We start from the raw sequence: 17,997 nt of genomic DNA on the forward strand, positions 1-17,997 counted from the left end.
ATATTTGCAAATGAGGCAACTGACAAAGGATTAATCTCCAAAATTTAGAAGCAGCTCTTGCAGCTCAATAACAAAAAAACAAACAACCCAATCCAAAAATGGGCAGAAGACCTAAATAGACATTTCTCCAAAGAAGATATACAGAGTGCCAACAAACACATGAAACAATGCTCAACATCATTAATCATTAGAGAAATGCAAATCAAAAGTACAATGAGATATCATCTCACACCAGCCAGAATGGCCATCATTAAAAAATCTAGAAACAGTAAATGTTGGAGAGAGTGTGGAGAATAAGGAACACTCTTGCACTGCTGGTGGGAATGTGAATTGGTACAGCCACTATGGAGAACAGTATGGAGGTTCCTTAAAAAATTACAAATAGAACTACCATATGACCCAGCAATCCCACTACTGGGCATATACCCTGAGAAAACCATAATTCAAAAAGAGTCATGTACCAAAATGTTCATTGCAGCTCTATTTACAACAGCCAGGACATGGAAACAACCTAAGTGTCCATCATCGGATGAATGGATAAAGAAGATGTGGCACATATATACAATGGAATATTACTCAGCCATAAAAAGAAACGAAATTGAGTTATTTGTAGTGAGGTGGATGGACGTATAGTCTGTCATACAGAGTGAAGTAAGTCAGAAGGAGAAAAACAAATACCATATGCTAACACATGTATATGGAATCTAAGAAAAAAAATGTCATGAAGAACCTAGGGGTAAGACGAGAATAAAAACACAGACCTACTAGAGAATGGCCTTGAGGATATGGGGAGGGGGAAGGGTAAGCTGTGACAAAGTGAGAGAGTCGCATGGACATATATACACTACCAAACGTAAAATAGATAGCTACTGGGAAGCAGCCACATAGCACAGGGAGATCAGCTCAGTGCTTTATGACCACCAGAGGGGTGGCATAGGGAGGGTGGGAGGGAGAGAGACGCAAGAGGGAAGAGATATGGGAACATATGTATGTGTATAATGGATTCACTTTGTTATAAAGCAGAAACTAACACACCGTTGTAAAGCAGTTATACTCCAATAAAGATGTAAAAAAAAAAAAAAAAGAAAAGAAAGAAAGTTTGCTTGCAAGTGGCTCTAACTAGTGGTCCTCCAGGAACTTAAGATCAAAACTCTGGTTTTATTCCACACCTCCCACAAAGTTGTCTTTTCTCAACACTCTTGCTCTTTATCATGAGGACAATGAAAATTTTACTCTAGGGTGGCAGTGAAAGGGGAGAACTTATATGTTAGCATATGAATTCTATTTGACTTTCACCATCAAAAAACCTTCTGCTTTAAAATTCACAACTTTATTCACTAAGATAAAATGACTCAGACTCACAGGAATAAATTTAATTCTAAATCTCCAATCATTTTTTCTTCCTTCATCAGTATTTTGATGAAAGCCAGTATTATTTGGTGAGAGATGTAAAACTGCTTAAAATTAGGGTTTATATGTAGTAACATTCTTTCATTTTTTTAAAATCATGCACCTTTGATTTCAAGAGATCAAAAATGAAGTGCACCACTCCAGTCTAGCTTCCTCATACACATCAGAGTATCCCTGGGGAGGATGGAGGACAAAAGTAAGATCTGATTATCCCTCCTTGAACAGGCAATTTAATGACATCTCTACATGGTGGATAATGTGAATTGGTATTCACTATTTCCATTCCATATGCCTTTTGGCTGGAGATGTGATAACTATACCTCGCACATTCTCTTGAAACTATGTTCTTGTGTAAATTAGGATTTTGAGATTTGGAGGTGGAAGTGAGACATAGGTTCTCTGCCTCCGCCTTCAACTCTTTCTACTAGGAAGCAAAGTCTTGGATATGTTAAGGTTTTCCTGTCCAGTTCACCAGTATCCCTTCTCTATCCTAGGGGACTAGAGGTTATTACAGCAGCTGCAACAGCAACACTTACTATTAATTCTGGCTTCCTATCTCTGGATCACAGCTACTGGCTGTGTCTTGAAATCATAATACTGATAGAGTTCTTGAAAGTAGAAGTTTTCCTAGGCAGTCAGTTCTGTCTCATTTCGGGCAAGAGGATGCAATGATTTTAAGCTCTTAGAAATTTCAAAATCTAAAGAGTTCATGTATAATGCCAGAGTAATCATTTTTCCACTGGGGAACCTTGTTATTAATGAGTTGAAACTCCAGGAAGGTTGTTAGGTGAACATGGAATGAGAGTAAAATTGGGTAGGGTTTTTGCACACATTACTGAAAAAAAATTTGTGTGGAACACCCCACACAAGTTGCCATAGTGAAATGATTTCCACATAGTCCAGATTTTCCATAACAATGCTGATTAAATATGAATTATTTAATTTTTGGTTAGAAAGCATGATCACAATATACATACATATATATATATAAAAGTATATCTTTTCAGTAACTAAAATACAGTATTTTTTTATTGGAGTATAACTGCTTTACTTTGTTGTGTTGGATTCTGCTGTACAATGAAGTGAATCAGCTATATGTATACTTATATTCCCCTCCCTCTTGGACCTCCCTCCCATCAGCCCCCTATCCCACACATCTAGGTTGTCCCAGAGCACCGAGCTGAGCTTCCTGCACTTTATAGCATGTTCCAGCTAGCTATCTATTTTACACATGGTAGTGTATATATGTCAATCCTAATCTCTCAATTCCTCCCACCCTCCCCTTCCCCCTCTGTGTCCACATGTCCATTCTCTATGTCTATGTCTGTATTCCTGCCTTGCAAATAGGTTCATCTGTACCATTTTTCTAGAGTCCACATATATGCGTTAATATACGATATTTGTTTTTCCCTTTCTGGCTTACTTCATTCTGTATGACAGACTCTTGGTCCATCCACATCTCTACAAATGACCCAATTTTGTTCCTTTTTATAGCTGAGAAATATTCCATTGTATATATGTACCACAGCTTCTTTATCTATTTATCTGACGTTGGACGTTTAGGTTGTTTCCATGTCCTGGCTGTTGTAAATAGTGCTGCAATGAACATTGGGGTACATGCGTCCTTTTGAATTATGGTTTTCCTAGGGTATATGCCCAGTAGTGGGATTGCTGGGTCATATGGTAGTTCTATTTTTAGTTTTTTAAGGAACCTCCATACTGTTCTCCATAGTGGCTGTATCAATTTACATTCCCACCAACAATGCACGGGGTTTCCTTTTTCTCCACACCCTCTCCAGCATTTATTGTTTGTAGATTTTCTGATGATGGCCATTCTGACCGGTGTGTGGTTATACCTCATTGTAACTTTGATTTGCATTTCTCTAATAATTTGTATGTTGAGCATCTTTTCATACGCCTCCTGCCCGTCTGTATGTCTTCTTTGGTGAAATGTCTATTTAGGTCTTCTGCCCATTTTTTAATTGCGTTATTTGTTTTTTTGATATTGAGCTCCATGAGCTGTTTGTATATTTTGGAGATTAATCTTCTGTCCATTGATTCATTTGCAAATATAAAATACAGTATTTATATCCAGTTGTGAGATGTGAAAATGAAGTAATGAGACTCTAGATATTGGGTTTGCTAAAGAAAATATCATACATATAACCTCTATGATCAGTTGTGCCCTCCATCCAATCTTGGAATCTTTTCATGGATCCAAGAGCAACCCCCTCACCCCCTCTCTAGTGGGGATGTGTAAACACTCAACTCCCCATCCCACAACTTTCCCTCTCACTCTTGGTAGATGATCTGATTGGCTTTGCTTGAGTCAACTGCCCATCCATTGGCTTGGGAAGCAGAGGGTGTGTAAATTAAGAATGTAACTCCCCCCAAAGCAAGGAGGGAATGGATTCTAGTGGCCATAGGTTACAAACTCCTTGGCATGCATACATGATCCATCATAATAAGGCACTGCCTAACTCTTCAGTATGCTCTCCTATCCCCTCTCTCTTCATACCCAGTAGTCACATATAACTCACACTCTTTGCCATCTACATACTTTTGTACTACCATTACCTACACTTAGCTGGTGGTCTCCAGTTCAATTTTCAAGATCCTGTTCAGTCATTAGCTCTTTATTTTGTATTTTTATTTTTTTAGTTATCAGCTCTTTAGAAATTCTTCTCTGGCAACTCCCTTTTTCTCCCTCACCTCCCCTCCAGGTTGGATGCCCTTCTCATGTGTTCCCATACCACCCACAGCATCATGATGTGTTCAAACTGTCTGTTCTCTTGTCTTTTTCCCATTTGTCTGATGCACAGTGAGGCCAAACAATACCAAAACGTCACAGTTTGGAACAGAGAAAGGTTTATTGGAAGGCCATGCAAGGAAATGGGTGGCTCACACCTTAAAAGCCCCAAACTCCCCGAAGGTTTTTAGCAAAGCTGTTTTACAGGAAAGGTGGGGGAGGGACATGATTAGTTGTTGCAAACTTCTTGGTGTTAGATCCTTTGTTCATGAGGTCAAGTCATGGTCAGGTAACTACGTTTCTGTAAATCTCCACCAAACAAAAGTTGGTCTCTCTTCTGACAAGAAAAGGGCAAGGTCCCTAGGCAAAACTTTCACCTTCCGAAGTCCAGGTCCTGGCTAAGAGGAGGGGGTGCCTGCAGGGGCCGGTTACCCGGCCCCAGAGCGTTTGTCCAGCACCCAGTCTGGGTCCTCCCGCCAGTGCCCAGGCCTGGCTGAAGAGGCAGCTCCCTCAGGGCCAGGTCCCCAGACCCTACCCAGCTGTCATCGCTGAGGGAGCCTGGCGCCCAGGACCCAGCTGGCCCTTAGGCTGCTCATATGGCAGGGGCCAGGTCCTGCAGACTGCGACCCAGACAGACTGAAGATGCAGAGGTTGCAGAAGGGGCCATAGAGGTGGGGATGGGGGAGAGGTTCGCCGCTGCCTTAAGGCCTGGGTGCAACCAGTGGGCGGCCTTGGAGAGGGCTCTAGAGTCCTGCAGGACACAGCCCCCAGCCTGTTCCCTGGGACCCCCAGCTCACCCGAGGCTGCGCAATAACGGCGCCCAGCACCTGGCCGAGTGCTAATGGCTGCACGTTGCCCCGCTCTATTACAAGCTCACAACTCAAACAGTATTTGATTAGAACAAACGGCAATGGCATATCATATCATTCAACCTAATAGACCAAATGCCTTTCCAGACAATCATCATAGAATGTTAAAGATATGTATATTTCAAGGGTCAAGTTTTAATATAGTTAATAATTGTTACTGTTTCATCTATGACTTTCTTAAATGAAACTGGCTTTTTTTTTCTTTTTCTGCAAAGAGTAGTGGTGAAGAATACAATGACTATAGTTTAATACAAAATAAAGTAAAATAAAAGACGTGATGTCTGGAGCTCCAACAACAATTTTGGCCCAAATTTGGGGATAGAAGCCAAGCAGTAAGTATAGAGCAGAGTTTGGATCCCTGGGGTACCTACTTAACACTTTCTGAGAGAGGGGAAAAAGGCCATATGTGTTTAAGATATCCCTGGGGATGCAGGCGAACCCATCAGTCCATCTGTTAACAGCTAGTGTGAGACTGACTGCTGGGCTTTGTTCTAATCCCAGTATTCCCATCCCTTGCAGTGTCCTTGGGAACATCCTAGGACTAGCTGGAGGCCAGGTGGCCAGTAAGAGTGGGGCTGGACCAGGATGACAATAGACGGAGAAAAGGCGGGTAACAGACTCCAGATCCAGGGCGGAGAGGCTGGCCAAGCCCCATACTCTGTCAGCCCTCGTCCGTACTCCTTTCCCTTCCTTCTCCCACCGAACTCCGCTGTCCTCCGGGGAGAGCAGCGGGAGTCAGAGCCGGACTTCGGCTACCCGCAGCCGTGCAGAACCGAGCCCAAGACCACCCACGTTATCATTCCACCTCTCGCGGCCCTGCAGCCAGCTAGAGGTACGCCGCGCCCTCAGCCCGCCGCCCGCTTTGAAAGCGCCCGGAGCTTCCAGCCGCGTCATGGGCTGTGTCGAGCTGCCATTCGCCAGAGCGCGTCACGTGCGGCAGCGCGCGGCGGCGATTGGTGCGGTGCGAGGAGGAGGGGGCGGACCGGGGACCGCAGAGGTAGAGTTGCCTCAGCCCCGAACGCCCAGTGGCGGTGAGCGGTTTGCTAGGCGGGCGGCCTGGTAGAGCAAGGCCGTGAGGGGCGGTGGTGTTGCCTATCCTGCTGCAGGGAGCGGCGGGGCCTCTGGGACACCCCGGAGAAGCGCGGCCTGTGGGGTTCTGTTGAGGCTGGGGCCGGCGGGAGGGGAGCGAGTGGGGCGGGGCCGGCGGGGGAAGCTGCGAAGCTGACCCGCCCGCCGCTGCTAGGACTCTGGATGAGGAGTCGGGGAAGAGGTGCGCGACTTGCAGCTAACGTAGCTGCTCCTGCGACTCCAACACCGTCCTAAACGTCTGGATCAGCACGTGGTGAGTGCTAGAGGGCACCTCAGTGAGGGGGACTGGCCTGGGTCTCGGGGCTGCAGGGCCGGGGCGCGAGGGGCCGCCCTCAGCCCCCACCCAGGACCCGACCTGGATCTCGAGAAGCTGAATGTCGCCATTCTCCTGTAGAGGCTCCTGATTTTTAAATGTTAGTAACTAATTAAAAGTAAATAAGTAAACACGGGGGGAACCAAACAAGTTGTTGACGGGCCGATTCCAGACCATCAGTTTGTGACCTATGTAGACCAGATTCTCTTCCTGATTTGTGATGTGACCTTGACCAAGTCACGTCTCTCTGGGATGGGCATTCTCAACATGGGTAATAGTGCTCATATACCTGGGGGTCAGAAAGGTCTTAGAAAATACAATGGCTTGTGGCTTTGCAAAGGGCCACAGAATATAAGCAGATGTACATGTGGCGTTAAAATGTTAATAGGGGCTGGGGGATTAGAAGAGAAAATGCCTAGAAAGGCTCCTGGGGGAGAGAGTGGGGAAATGAGAAAAAGGTGAGAAACACTTCTTTAAGGGAAGAGGTAAACAGACGTTCCTGTGATACTTGTATATATTAAAGGGTTAAAGCAAACTAACATTTATAGACAGAGTTGGAACTGTTAAATGGAAGAACTGGGATTTAAACCCAAGTCTCTATGGCTCCAAACCTGCCTACTCATCATGTTGCCTCTCACCCTGTGGTCCAATTATGTCCCAACCAAGAATTTTACTTTGTGACTTTTTTTTTTTATTAGTTTCTGCTTTATAACAAAGTGAATCAGTCATACATATACATCTGTTCCCACATCCCTTCCCTCATGCATCTCCCTCCCTCCCACCCTCCCCATCCCACCCCTCCAGGCAGTCACAAAGCACCGAGCTGATCTCCCTGTGCTCTGCGGCTGCTTCCCACTAGCTATCTACCTTACGTTTGGTAGTGTATATATGTCCATGCCTCTCTTTCGCTTTGTCACAGCTTACCCTTCCCCCTCCCCATATCCTCAAGTCCATTCTCAAGTAGGTCTGTGTCTTTATTCCCGTTTTACCCCTAGGTTCTTCCCAGCACCCCCCACTCCAGAAATGTGAATTCAGTATCTGGGACCGGGACCGGGAATCTGCATTTCAGTAACTTTACTAGGTGATTCCATTTTGGTGATCCAGGGACCATTTGGAGAACAACTACTCTAGTCTAATTTCCCACCCAGGCCCCATGTCCTCATGGGATTGTACCCTAGGGATTCAAAATTCCCCTTCCAGAGCAGAGATTCCATCTCCTCTCCAGATAGGTGACCAGCCAAGCTTCGGGAGGAAGTCCTTTGTTGGGAGAAGCCAAAGTTTATGAGGTAGCACCTTGCACAGCTCTGTTTGAGAAAGTGCTGACAATTTTGCTTTTCTTTCTTTCTCTCCCTTCCTCCCCCCTCCCTCCCTTCCTTCCTTCCTTCCCTTCTTTCCTTTCTTCTTTCTTTCCTCCTCCCTCCCTTCCTTCCTTACCTCCCTCCCTCTCTCCCTGCCTTCCTTCCTCCCTCCCTTGCTTCCTTCCTTTTTTTGTAGAGCTTCCTTCACTGCTATTCTGACCCTCCTGAAAAACCAGGCTCAAGGCATTTCTTTTAAAGTTAATATTAAACTTTAAAACACCATGAAAAAAAGTTTAAAAGCCACAGTTCACTCATAATGCTACCAGTCTAACAATGTTCATGTTCCGTTGTATTGTCCTACTGTTAATTAATGATCTCCCTCTTGTTAATCATTGAACAATCATAGATTGTTCAAGGTCACAAAATTTAGAAAATTCTTCCAAGAGATAGGCTTGAACTTCACAATTCCTATTGGAAATCAGAAAATTATGCTGAAGATAAACTTTAAATCACAGTTCTCTTGAAAGCATGTCTCATTCTTCTTCCAAATTCCTCAAAATCTGAAGGTTTTTCTTTAGCTCTAGAATAAATGGTATAGTGGGAATGAAAATGTATACACTGAAATATTTCTTCTCTAGTAACTTTATCTGTTCTTTCCCATATCACTTCAACCTCACCAAAATATGTTTAATTACTTAATTTGCTTATATATTTCCTGTTCTAAAAAAATGTAAGTTGAATAATCAAACATTTCTTTGCAATTATTAACTATCATTTAATGCACTTTGTTGCTGAAAAGGTTTTAGTTTTCTGGCTCTTGTGGAGGCAGTATGGGATAGAGAAAATGAAGTGGGTTTTGGTTTAATGAAAACTTCATGTTCCAATCCCAGTTCCAACACTTTAACCTTGGACCATTGACTTCCTCTCTTTTTCTCACTTTGCTCATCTTAAAGATGGGGACAGTGCCACCAGGGTTTTATCTGAGACAGCATTTATAAAGCCACCAGAGTACTAAGCACAACTCTTTTTCTACTATTAGTTCTCTTTCTCCTTCACTCTTTTTAGAGCAAATTTGTGAGTTCCAATCCTGCTGTATAATACTTGAGGTCATTTTCATTTCCAAAAGAGATGCAGAGGTTTTTTTTGAGGATCTTCTATGTGTGGCATAAACAAAATCCATAAAAATAATAGTGAACCACCTTTAAAATTTTTCTTTGAGAAATCTAAGGGCATAGACTATCTAGCTCTTTATCACATTTTGCTATGACCAAAATCATCCATTTGTTAATTCGGTAAACATTTATGAACACTTATTAGTGCCAGGCATCTAAATGTAGGGGATATGCCAGTGAAGAAGACAAACAACGTCCCTTATCTTACAAAACTTATATAAGAAAAGGACAATAAATGAATAAAACAAGGTAATTACAGATTGTGATAAATGCCAGGACAATAAGACTATAAAGCGTCTCAGTGTTAACATGATAAGGAACTGTGTTCCTCACTGAGTTTAATTTGTAACAAATATTGGTTAGAAAATTCTCTAAAAAGTCTCAGTTAAGATTGTGAATGTAGATTGTGTGTCAGAAAATGGAGAACTTAGGGAAAATAAATGATCACAGTTAAAGATTACCAAGATCTGAAATACTGTACTTTCTACAGCTGATGCAAGAGATGTGATTTACATTGGTTCCATAGAACTGTCAATGTTGATAGTTCTTTACCTTGACTTTACAGAAGTTATAATATTTTTCTTGGAAATTATTCCCTTTAATAGAAATTAATATGGGTACCTAGCTTGGTAGAAAATTGTGTCCAAAAAACATCTTCCTCTATGGTTTCTGTAAAATGTTTTGATTCTTAAGCCCATGGGAACTTTAACACACACAGTGAGTATGGACTGACCATTATAAAACAGGTGTCTAAGAAACTTTAGGTATAAGTCCAGTAATTTTAGATATAATTTAGAAGTTACATATCTTTATTTTCCTAGTTGATCAAGCAGTGATCAATCTGATTACAGTAAATTGGGCAAATTGGATTTTTTAAAAAAACTGAATTTTGCAAGTGGCTAGTTAAAATGATGAAAATTTGAAACTCCCTATCTACATACACTTGCCTGAAAAAAATAACTTAAAAATATTAATAGGGATTCTGCTTTAGCATTTTCTCAGTTTGTTATTGATCATGTTTTCTGGGCTATGTAGTTAAGTATTTGGACATGCTTTTTTTGTCTTGGTTTAAAACCTAACGTTTGTTCTCTTGGGTAATAAACCTTTATGATTTTAATCCATAACTTTTTGAGTAGTAGGTTCTACCTCGAGACCATCACCCAGCCTCATTCTAGCAGCTATGAAAGAATACTTCCTCTCTTTGCTCTTTCTCTTGGGTGTGAATAAGTATCAGTCTTTGGATCATACTTTTCTGTCTGGATGCTGCTGTGTTTATAGCACAAGGAGTTGACCATTGCAGGTGGAGAATGGTTTGGAGAAAGCCCACAAATAGTACTTGAGGGAAACAAAGACATACCTTTTTGATCTCAGTCATTTCTGTTCACTACAGTTCAAGCAGCACCGTTTCTTCTGCACACTTGATCTAATAATTTGTGGCACTCTCCCCTTCAAAAGGAAGGTTGTCTGGCTGCATAAATGAACTCAAGACTTTATTTCATCAAAAATTTTTGAATACTTGCTATGTGCTAGACATTATAGTAATTTAAATGGATCTGTTATTATGGATTCAGTGGCACATTTCTGTATGTTTAAGAAGGGCCATGTGATCTTAGCTACTCATGGAAACATTTTCTCATTTAGAAACATGCCTTTGCAAAGTCAGTCTTGATTATGTTACTTTTATAGCTTTATAAAGACTAATTCAGCTCTAGGTGGAAAATGTTCTAGAGAATTTATATTTTCTCCATTTTAAAAAATCTTCTGTTCTAGGAATTAAATAGCCCAATAGTTTAATTTAGTGTTGTGACTGTGGATTTTTTTTTTTTTACATCTTTATTGAGTATAATTGCTTTACAATGTTGTTTTAAGTTTCTGCTGTACAACAGAGTGAATCAGCTGTATGTATACATATATCCCCATATCCCCTCCCTCTTGAGCCTCCCTCCCACCCTCCCTATCTCACCCCTCAGGTGGTCACAAAGCATCAAGCTGATCTCCCTGTGCTATGCAGCAGCTTCCCACTAGCTATCTGTTTTACATTTGGTAGTGTATATATGTCCATGCTACTCTCTGTGACTGTGTTTTTATTTTATTCTATTCACAATACTGTTTCCCAAGAAGTTTTCTTATAATATATAAAACATTATTTAAAAATAATGTTTTCTAGGAAGAAAATAAAAGTATAAAGGTAATATATATTCAGTATCAAACTTAGAAAATATTAATAATCAGAAAATGAAATAAAATACACCCTGTTAATATTTTGATATATATTCTTGTGTTTCTCTGTGTACCTATTTTATTTATATATTTCTTTGATAAAAATGAGATCATACTCTGCATTCTATTTTACAGCTTGTATTTTTTAATCTAGTATTACATGGCAAATAAATATGCTTTTTTATTCACGATTCCCGTTCTTTGTAAGCAGATGTTTTATTGCTAGAATAGGGACTACAAGAATCTATTTATTAAATTATTCCGCAGGATAAATTCAGAAACCCAGTCTACCAACAAAATCCACTTCTCTGCTCCTTTCCATCCTTAATTCTGTCCCCCTTACTCCCCACTGCCCATTCTCCCACCCCCAGGAGGGTTCTGTTGGGGGAATCTCTGAAGGAAGGTTTATCTAGTCAGTTACATACTGACACTTAAGATCTCATCTTTTCAAACCTTTTCAGCCAATCCTTCAGAATTTTTATTTTTTACTTTATTTGCTAGAGAACCTGGTTTGTGAGTGGATGGGCTTATTCCTATTCTAAGGTCGAAATCTTTTATCCACCCTTTTTATAAGCCATAACAGATTTCAACTTCCCATCAAGAGTGGAGTTGGGGGAGGGTTTGGAGTAATGTGGGAAAATAAAAATCATATGCTGGAATTCTTGCTCAGAATTGTAGGGGAAGGGGAGATATCTGAATAAATATATGTTTAGGGTTGAGTAATAGACATTCAAATTTAAAATTTTTGTGTTCCAAAGAAAATGGCCCAGTTTTTAAATTCCATTTTGCCTTTTGTGTATTACTTCAAACTTTCTAGCAATTTTGTTATATCTGTTGCTAATGTGCGAATATATTTGACTATTAAATATCCCTGTTTTGAAATATACAATATTTTTGTTTTCATTCTCAATGTCTTTATACTCTATGAGAAATTATATATAAATGACTCAAGCCACAGATGAAGTTTATATTGGATATTAAAAACAATGGTAGGAATGGGTTTTAAATTGTAGCATGAAAGTAAATATCCAAAAGTGTACATAATTGTAACCAGTGCAACTATAGAATCTTTTGAAGACATTTATTTCTGTAAAAGGAGAACATTTAAAAATTTAAATGTTTAAAAATTTAGAAAATACCAATAGGCCAAACAGAAAAAAAACACTTAGCATCCCACCACTGTTAATATTCCATTAGTTTACTAATCTAATGTGCCTTTCTCTTTCCTAATCTATAGTGAATTCTATTCATAATGGTCATATCAAATGACAGCTCTCCCGTGGTGAGTGCTTTAACTCTATTTGAATTGAATATGTATACATTATCTTTTTTGAACCTGTTTTGTGAATGGATGGGCTTATTCCTATTCCAAGGTTGAAATCTTTTATCCACCCTTTTTATAAACCATAACAGATTTCAACTTCCCTTGCGCATCTATAGATATCTGGCCCATCATGTGTCTTTAGGGAAAAGCATGAGCATACTAACTTTTTAAGTTTGTTTTAATAATATGAGTGATAACAAAATAAGAAATAATGTAAGTAATAATGGAAAATATAGAAATGTGTAAAGGATAAAAACAATCACACTCCCATTTTTGGTCAGTTTCTTTCAAGTCCTTTTTCTCTGCCTATTTATTTTTACAAAGTATGTGTACAGTTTTTGTATTTGACTTCCTTAATAGAAGTGTTTTACCACTTTAAATCAATTTTTAATGTTTTAATATGTCCCTGATATAATGTACTGCAGCTAATGCTAGCCCCTGTCTTTCCCAGCTCCTCCATCTGGATTCTCCTGCAGGCTAGGTTCTTCCCAGATGTTGATCATCCTGACATGGATGCTTTATAATATTCACTGTCATCATTGCTGTCATTTCTTGAACACTTCTTATGTTTCTGTACTTTATATTGATGGCTTATCTGAACAAGCTTACTTTATCATGTCCTGGTGAATGCTATTATTGGACTGCTATGTCTTCCTTTCTTCCCCATAGCTGAGTTCATTTTCTCAGCCCCTGTAATCTCCACATTTCCTCCATTCTGTAAGTCTGTTTTGCACAGGTCCTACCATGCATCTAATTTAGCCTGCCTAATTTTGTCAGTAAAAGGCTGTAAAGAACCAACTGACTCTAGTTCAGTGTTTTCTTTCCTTTGAGCAAAAGCTCATTGAAAACAAAGATGATAAGCAGGACCACAGGGGAGGTTTTCTTCTCTCTGTGACTATTTGTGTGTGGTTCCTGGTGCACATGGGAAAAGTATTCTCAGTTTGATAATTTTCTTCTCTTCTAACTTATGCAAATGATTAGATATTTCAAAACAGGGAAAACAGAGTTCTAATTATTTGTGTATTTTTAAAGTGTGAATGCCATTAATGGTCTAAATTGCTATAAAAAGATTGTAGAATAATTATGCTTTTAGCTTGTACCTTTCAAAGTCTCGTTGTCTCATTGATTATTACTTGGATCAGTGGTAGACCTCCTAGATAGACAAATCAAACTTCAAAATTCCTCACATTGGTGAAGATGGAAATAAAATTGAACTATTTTTCTTTATATTAAATTTTGGACTTAAATTTTATACAGTTTTTAAACTAACTTTTCTAGGTGACTCTAACAATATAGACTAGAAGTAATATCCTTTTGTCACATAAGTGGTGAAATTTATCAGTTTCAGCAGAGTGAATCTTGTCGTATGGGCATTTGGGGAAGAGATTTTAACATATAGCAATCATTCACTTTGTGCTAGACATTGAGACCAAGGGAGCCTGGTACAGTATCCACCCTTCATTCCTAAGCCTATCCCCTCAGGTCATAGTGAACAACTCTGACTCCTTTTCCACACTTCATTACTCCCTGAGTATATGTTTTCATCCTTTCTACCAGACAATTATGTTTTTAAAGGTCAGGGCCTATTTATTTATCCTTGTATTCCCCATTACTCTCATAGTTCTTGGCATCTAGTAGCAGCTCAAATATTTATTATATTGAATTGGACTGTTGTTCATGTGAGTCCCTAACTATCCTGGCCTCTTCCCCTCTAAACATATTCCAGTTTATCTGTCTTTTTTCAGTTATGTTCCTTGTATGTTCTGTCTTCTGACTTTGAAAAAACAATATTTGCACAAAGACACAATTTTACATGATTGAAAGTTGGAAAAATATCAAAGATGACCTAATTTTATTCTTACTGAGGATGTCAAAGTTTTCTCTTACCAGACAGTTATCACTGAAAACTGTATTATTTATTTTGTTGCTCAAATTGTTCCAGCATTTGCCATTGGGCGTTCTTTCAGTTGGCTGAAAGAACTTTGGCATAGTCCCAGCAGTTAGTGTTTTGAGCACTTTCCTACTTTCTGACACTGTAGGATGCTCCAGGATCATCTCGTATTTCCTTGCTCCACCCCTAAAATCAGCCATTTCTTTTTGTTTGTTTTTGTTGTTGTTTATTGTTTTCTTTTCCATTATGATTTATTACAAGATACTGAATATAGTTCCCTGTGCTGTACAGTAGGACCTTGCTGTTTATCCATTCTATATATAATAGTTTGCATCTGCTAATCCCAAACTCCCAATCCATCCCTCCCGCACTCCCCTTCCCCTTGGCAACCACAAGTCTGTTCACTATGTCTGTGAGTCCGTTTCTGTTTTGTAAATAAGTTCATTTGTGTCATATTTTAGATTGCACGTGTAAGTGATATCATGTGGTATTTGTCTTTCTCTTTCTGACTTAACTTCACTTACTATGATAATCTCTAGGTTCATCCATGTTGCTGCAAATGGCATTATTTCATTCTTTTTTATGTAAAATCAGCCATTTCAACGAGGATCCCCAGATCCTTTTATTGTAGAATGGTGTTAGAAACCAGGAATTGGTCTAATCTGCTCATCATTGAACCTGGGGTGCCACTTGCCTTTAGGCCCTGTCAGTGTTAGAAAGTAAATGTGTGTATATTAACCTGTGTATGTATACACATCTGTATTATTTCTACTATTACTCATCAGTTCCTAAGTTAAGCTAAACAGGAGTTCCCACTGATGTCTCAGACTCTAGTTCAGAACTACATGGTTCATTTTAGCCTCTTCCCCTGACTTATCTGTAAACTCCCATTCCAACAGTGAGAAATCTAGCTTCTGCCATTCCCCATCTTTTTACTTATTTTATCAGTCGCAGTGTACAAGTACAGCAGTATCAGAATTGTTAACCAGTACCTCCTTGAGAAACAACATTACCAACTACAGTATAGTGTTTATTATATACAGTTCCTTTTGTTTTGTCCTACAGTCTCCAGTCATTTCCAAAGATACTTAGATCCATTTCTCCCCCATCCCCTCCAGTGGGGTTATGTCATGCATTTGTAATACAATTAAATTCTTTTGTCATAGTCTGCATTCCATGCTGGAATTCCCCCCTTCCACCCTCTTAGTTGAGTTTTGTTTTAATTTTCATTTTAAAATATTACATTAAAGTTGATTCCTTGTGCTGTAAAGTTCCGTGGGTTTTGACAAGTGGATAACATCATGTATCCATCACTGTAGTGCTAGACAAAATAGTTTAATGGCCCTAAAAAATTGTGCTTTACCTAGCCACTCCTCTGCCCTTTCCAGACCACTTACAAAAACAGATCTGTTTTCTATCTTTTCTAGAAAGTCATATAAATGAAATCGTATAGGATGTAGGCTTCTCAGACTGGATTCTTTCACTTGGCATAATGCATTTAGGATTTATCCATGATTTATCCATGTTGTCGCATAGATTAATGGCTCTTTCTGTTTGATCACAGAATGGTGTTCGTAGCATGATTGTAACATCTTGGTTGTTTCCAGGTATTGGCAGTTGGTAACTACGAATAGATCTTTTGCCCATTTTTTTTTATTTCAGTAGGAACTAAAAAATAGAATATCAAGGTTTAATTTTTAATTTCAAAGCAAAGTTCAGACAATACAGAAGTGTATAAAGGAAATAAAATAGGATAAATGCTCCCTTTTTGCTCCAAACCTAAATCTTTTAAAATAACTGGTGTTAACAAATTGACACATATGCTGCAGGTTTTTCCCCTATGCTTCTAGTAACAGAAATGCATTTTTTCTATAATTTTGAAATGTTATACATATAAACCTAACTAGACTAAAATTATTACTCTGCAACTTGCTTTTATTTTTTAACTTATCACTGTATTATAGTCAGTGTTCCAGGTCAGTACATTTAAATCTAACTTGTTCCAGCTGGTTTTCATTCCATAAGAAATATGTGCTATAATTTGCTCAACCATTTCTTACTCAAAAGTATTCAAATTAATACCAGTTTCTTGTCTACAAGAAAAATACTACAGTAACCATACTTTTATACACACTGATGGCCTTTTAGTTTTTTTCTTAAATAAAAATACACTATATGGATATCTATAATTTTATAATTTACCAATATATAAACAGAAAAAAAGCAGTAGGCTTCTTGGGAGTGGTAATCATATTCTATCCTGAAACCTATCCTTCCTGTCAGTCTTGCTCTCACTCTCACTCCTGCCTGCCCTCTGTCCTCACCATTTCCCTCTCTCATTTTGCCCATTAAAAAAATTTTGGTTGTTTTCTTATTCAACCTTAAAAGTTTCTTTGTATATGCTGGAAACATGTCCTTTGTCAGTATATGATTTGCAGATATTTTCTCCTTGTATGTCTCTTCTTTTTCTTTCTTCCTTCCTTTCTTCCTTCCTTCCTTCCCTTTCTTCCCTTTCTTTCTTCTTTCTTTCTCTTTCTTTCTCTGTCTGTCCTTCTCTCTCTCTCTCTTTTTTTCTTTCTTTTCTTTCTTTCTTTCCTTATTTATTTATTATTTTTGGCTATGTTGGGTCTTTGTTGCACTCAGGCTTTCTCTAGTTGTGGCGAGCAGAGGCTACTCTTCATTGTGGTGCGTGGGCTTCTTATTGTGGTGGCTTCTCTTGTTGCGGAGCACGGGCTCTAGGCGTGTGGGCTTCAGTAGTTGTGGCTCATGGGCTCAGTAGTTGTGGCTCACAGGCTCAGTAGTTGTGGCTTGTGGGCTCTAGAGCACAGGCTCAGTAGTTGTGGCACACGGGCTTAGTTGCTCCATGGCACGTGGGATCTTCCTGGACAAGGGCTTGAACCCATGTCCCCTGCATTGGCAGGTGGATTCTTAACTACTGTGCCACCAGGGAAGCCCTCAGTATGTCTTTTCATTCTCCTAACAGTGTCTTTCACAAAGCAAAGGGTTTTGATTTTAATTAAGTCCAACTTAAAATTTTTTCTTTTATGAATTTTGCTTTTGGTATTGTACTTAAAAACTAATCGCCAAACCCAAAGTCATGCAGATGTTCCCCTACATTTTCTTCTAGAAATTTTATAGTTTCTGCATTTTACATTTAGGTCTGTGATCCATTTCAAGTTAATTTTTGTGTAAGATCTGAGGTTCAGTTTGTTGCATATGGACTTCCAATGTGTAGCATCATTTGTTGAAAAGACTGTTTTTTCTCCATTGAATTGCTTTTGCACCTTTGTCAAAAAAATTGACAGTATTTTGTAGTATTTTGTAGTTTTGTAGTTTCCATACTCTCTATTCTATCCCACTGATTGATGTGTCTCTTCTTACCCTGTGTTCATTATTGTAACAGTGAGTCTTGAAATTGGGTAATATAAATCCTTCAACTTTTGTTCTTCTTTCCCATAATTGAATTAGTTATTCTAGTACCTTTACCTTTTCATAAAATTTTAGAATATGCTTATGTATGTCTATAAAAAACCTGGCTGGAATTTCAGTAGGGATTTCATTAGGCCACAGAGAATTGACATCTTTACTGTGTTGAGTCTTCCAGGGCAAGAACACAAAATATCTCCTCTATTTATTTAGATTTTCTTTCTTTCATCAGTGAT

General features: G+C 39.1%; 1 protein-coding gene across 3 annotated transcripts in view; it reads left to right on the forward strand.

The window, feature by feature from the left end:
- Positions 1–6,025: 6,025 nt before the first annotated feature.
- The window catches only part of PTPDC1 (protein tyrosine phosphatase domain containing 1), a gene marked incomplete at its 5' end in the record, with an annotated part of 88,516 nt that continues 76,544 nt past the window's right edge, over positions 6,026–17,997 (forward strand). For all 3 annotated transcript variants that reach the window (XM_081236995.1, XM_081236996.1, XM_081236997.1), the window contains one exon: positions 6,026–6,370. The remainder of the gene's footprint in view (positions 6,371–17,997) is intronic.

This window comes from Mesoplodon bidens (genome assembly GCF_964165515.1).
Source record: "Mesoplodon bidens genome assembly, chromosome: 6".
Taxonomy (NCBI): Eukaryota; Metazoa; Chordata; class Mammalia; order Artiodactyla; family Ziphiidae; genus Mesoplodon; species Mesoplodon bidens.